Raw genomic sequence first — 5009 nt, 5'->3', positions numbered from 1 at the left:
CCAGCCAGAGATCCTCCCACCCACTCACCCAGCCAGAGAGCCTCCCACCCATTCATCCAGCCTGTGAGCCTCCCACCCATTCACCCAGCCAGAGAGCCTCCCACCCATTCACCCAGCCAGAGAGCCTCCCACCCATTCACTCAGTAAAGAGAGCCTCCCACCCATTCACCTAGCCAGAGAGCCTCCCACCCATTCACCCAGCCAGAGAGCCTCCCACCCATTCACCCAGCCAGAGAGCCTCCCACCCATTCACCCAGCCAGAGAGCCTCCCACCCATTCACCCAGCCTGAGAGCCTCCCACCCATTCACCCAGCCAGAGAGCTTCCCATCCATTCACTCAGCCAGAGAGCCTACCACCCATTCACCCAGCCTGAGAGCCTCCCACCCATTCACCCAGCCTGAGAGCCTCCCACCCATTCACTCAGCCAGAGAGCCTCCCACCCATTCACCCAGCCAGAGAGCCTCCCACCCATTCACCCATCCAGAGAGCCACCCACTCATTCACTCAACCAGAGAGCCTCCCGCCCATTCACCCAGCCAGAGAGCCTCCCACCCATTCACCCAGCCAGAGAGCCTCCCACCCATTCACCCAGCCAGAGAGCCTCCCACCCATTCACCCAGCCAGAGAGCCTCCCACCCATTCACCCAGCCAGAGAGCCTCCCACCCATTCACCCAGCCAGAGAGCCTCCCACCCATTCACCCAGCCAGAGAGCCTCCCACCCATTCACCCAGCCAGAGAGCCTCCCACCCATTCACCCAGCCAGAGAGCCTCCCACCCATTCACCCAGCCAGAGAGCCTCCCACCCATTCACCCAGCCAGAGAGCCTCCCACCCATTCACCCAGCCAGAGAGCCTCCCACCCATTCACCCAGCCAGAGAGCCTCCCACCCATTCACCAGCCAGAGAGCCTCCCACCCATTCACCCAGCCAGAGAGCCTCCCACCCATTCACCCAGCCAGAGAGCCTCCCACCCATTCACCCAGCCAGAGAGCCTCCCACCCATTCACCCAGCCAGAGAGCCTCCCGACCATTCACCCAGCCAGAGAGCCTCCCACCCATTCACCCAGCCAGAGAGCCTCCCACCCATTCACCCAGCCAGAGAGCCTCCCACCCATTCACCCAGCCAGAGAGCCTCCCACCCATTCACCCAGCCAGAGAGCCTCCCACCCATTCACCCAGCCAGAGAGCCTCCCACCCATTCACCCAGCCAGAGAGCCTCCCACCCATTCACCCAGCCAGAGAGCCTCCCACCCATTCACCCAGCCAGAGAGCCTCCCACCCATTCACCCAGCCAGAGAGCCTCCCACCCATTCACCCAGCCAGAGAGCCTCCCACCCATTCACCCAGCCAGAGAGCCTCCCACCCATTCACCCAGCCAGAGAGCCTCCCACCCATTCACCCAGCCAGAGAGCCTCCCACCCATTCACCCAGCCAGAGAGCCTCCCACCCATTCACCCAGCCAGAGAGCCTCCCACCCATTCACCCAGCCAGAGAGCCTCCCACCCATTCACCCAGCCAGAGAGCCTCCCACCCATTCACCCAGCCAGAGAGCCTCCCACCCATTCACCCAGCCAGAGAGCCTCCCACCCATTCACCCAGCCAGAGAGCCTCCCACCCATTCACCCAGCCAGAGAGCCTCCCACCCATTCACCCAGCCAGAGAGCCTCCCACCCATTCACCCAGCCAGAGAGCCTCCCACCCATTCACCCAGCCAGAGAGCCTCCCACCCATTCACCCAGCCAGAGAGCCTCCCACCCATTCACCCAGCCAGAGAGCCTCCCACCCATTCACCCAGCCAGAGAGCCTCCCACCCATTCACCCAGCCAGAGAGCCTCCCACCCATTCACCCAGCCAGAGAGCCTCCCACCCATTCACCCAGCCAGAGAGCCTCCCACCCATTCACCCAGCCAGAGAGCCTCCCACCCATTCACCCAGCCAGAGAGCCTCCCACCCATTCACCCAGCCAGAGAGCCTCCCACCCATTCACCCAGCCAGAGAGCCTCCCACCCATTCACCCAGCCAGAGAGCCTCCCACCCATTCACCCAGCCAGAGAGCCTCCCACCCATTCACCCAGCCAGAGAGCCTCCCACCCATTCACCCAGCCAGAGAGCCTCCCACCCATTCACCCAGCCAGAGAGCCTCCCACCCATTCACCCAGCCAGAGAGCCTCCCACCCATTCACCCAGCCAGAGAGCCTCCCACCCATTCACCCAGCCAGAGAGCCTCCCACCCATTCACCCAGCCAGAGAGCCTCCCACCCATTCACCCAGCCAGAGAGCCTCCCACCCATTCACCCAGCCAGAGAGCCTCCCACCCATTCACCCAGCCAGAGAGCCTCCCACCCATTCACCCAGCCAGAGAGCCTCCCACCCATTCACCCAGCCAGAGAGCCTCCCACCCATTCACCCAGCCAGAGAGCCTCCCACCCATTCACCCAGCCAGAGAGCCTCCCACCCATTCACCCAGCCAGAGAGCCTCCCACCCATTCACCCAGCCAGAGAGCCTCCCACCCATTCACCCAGCCAGAGAGCCTCCCACCCATTCACCCAGCCAGAGAGCCTCCCACCCATTCACCCAGCCAGAGAGCCTCCCACCCATTCACCCAGCCAGAGAGCCTCCCACCCATTCACCCAGCCAGAGAGCCTCCCACCCATTCACCCAGCCAGAGAGCCTCCCACCCATTCACCCAGCCAGAGAGCCTCCCACCCATTCACCCAGCCAGAGAGCCTCCCACCCATTCACCCAGCCAGAGAGCCTCCCACCCATTCACCCAGCCAGAGAGCCTCCCACCCATTCACCCAGCCAGAGAGCCTCCCACCCATTCACCCAGCCAGAGAGCCTCCCACCCATTCACCCAGCCAGAGAGCCTCCCACCCATTCACCCAGCCAGAGAGCCTCCCACCCATTCACCCAGCCAGAGAGCCTCCCACCCATTCACCCAGCCAGAGAGCCTCCCACCCATTCACCCAGCCAGAGAGCCTCCCACCCATTCACCCAGCCAGAGAGCCTCCCACCCATTCACCCAGCCAGAGAGCCTCCCACCCATTCACCCAGCCAGAGAGCCTCCCACCCATTCACCCAGCCAGAGAGCCTCCCACCCATTCACCCAGCCAGAGAGCCTCCCACCCATTCACCCAGCCAGAGAGCCTCCCACCCATTCACCCAGCCAGAGAGCCTCCCACCCATTCACCCAGCCAGAGAGCCTCCCACCCATTCACCCAGCCAGAGAGCCTCCCACCCATTCACCCAGCCAGAGAGCCTCCCACCCATTCACCCAGCCAGAGAGCCTCCCACCCATTCACCCAGCCAGAGAGCCTCCACCCATTCACCCAGCCAGAGAGCCTCCCACCCATTCACCCAGCCAGAGAGCCTCCCACCCATTCACCCAGCCAGAGAGCCTCCCACCCATTCACCCAGCCAGAGAGCCTCCCACCCATTCACCCAGCCAGAGAGCCTCCCACCCATTCACCCAGCCAGAGAGCCTCCACCCATTCACCCAGCCAGAGAGCCTCCCACCCATTCACCCAGCCAGAGAGCCTCCCACCCATTCACCCAGCCAGAGAGCCTCCCACCCATTCACCCAGCCAGAGAGCCTCCCACCCATTCACCCAGCCAGAGAGCCTCCCACCCATTCACCCAGCCAGAGAGCCTCCCACCCATTCACCCAGCCAGAGAGCCTCCCACCCATTCACCCAGCCAGAGAGCCTCCCACCCATTCACCCAGCCAGAGAGCCTCCCACCCATTCACCCAGCCAGAGAGCCTCCCACCCATTCACCCAGCCAGAGAGCCTCCCACCCATTCACCCAGCCAGAGAGCCTCCCCCCATTCACCAGCCGAGAGCCTCCACCCATTCACCAGCCAGAGAGCCTCCCACCATTCACCAGCCAGAGAGCCTCCACCCATTCACCCAGCCTGAGAGCCTCCCACCCATTCACCCAGCCGAGGCCTCCCACCCATTCACCCAGCCAGAGAGCTCCCACCATTCACCAGCAGAGAGCCTCCACCCATTCACCAGCCGAGAGCCTCCCACCCATTCACCCAGCCGAGAGCCTCCCACCATTCACTCAGCCAAGAGCCTCCACCCTTCACCCAGCCAGAGAGCCTCCCACCCATTCACCCAGCCAGAGAGCCCCTCACCACCAAGCTCCCATCACAGCCAAGAGCCTCCCACCCATTCACCAGCCAGAGAGCCCCACCCATTCACCCAGCAAGAGCCTCCCACCCACCAGCCAGAGACCTCCCCCATTCACCCAGCCAGGAGCCTCCCACCCATTCACCCAGCCAGGAGCCTCCCACCCATTCACCAGCCAGAGAGCCTCCCACCCATTCACCCAGCCAGAGAGCCTCCCACCCATTCACCCAGCCAGAGAGCCTCCCACCCATTCACCCAGCCAGAGAGCCTCCCACCCATTCACCCAGCCAGAGAGCCTCCCACCCATTCACCCAGCCAGAGAGCCTCCCACCCATTCACCCAGCCAGAGAGCCTCCCACCCATTCACCCAGCCAGAGAGCCTCCCACCCATTCACCCAGCCAGAGAGCCTCCCACCCATTCACCCAGCCAGAGAGCCTCCCACCCATTCACCCAGCCAGAGAGCCTCCCACCCATTCACCCAGCCAGAGAGCCTCCCACCCATTCACCCAGCCAGAGAGCCTCCCACCCATTCACCCAGCCAGAGAGCCTCCCACCCATTCACCCAGCCAGAGAGCCTCCCACCCATTCACCCAGCCAGAGAGCCTCCCACCCATTCACCCAGCCAGAGAGCCTCCCACCCATTCACCCAGCCAGAGAGCCTCCCACCCATTCACCCAGCCAGAGAGCCTCCCACCCATTCACCCAGCCAGAGAGCCTCCCACCCATTCACCTAGCCAGAGATCCTCCCACCCATTCATCCAGCCAGAGAGCCTCCCACCCATTTACCCAGCCAGCGAGCCTCCCACCCATTCATCTAGCCAGAGAGCCTCCCACCCATTCACTCAGCCAGCCAGAGAGCCACACACCCATTCA

The sequence above is a fragment of the Penaeus chinensis genome, chromosome 3 (assembly GCF_019202785.1).
Source record: "Penaeus chinensis breed Huanghai No. 1 chromosome 3, ASM1920278v2, whole genome shotgun sequence".
Classification (NCBI taxonomy): Eukaryota; Metazoa; Arthropoda; class Malacostraca; order Decapoda; family Penaeidae; genus Penaeus; species Penaeus chinensis.
The sequence above is the reverse complement of the archived record's forward strand: the minus strand, read 5'-3'. Positions refer to the sequence as shown.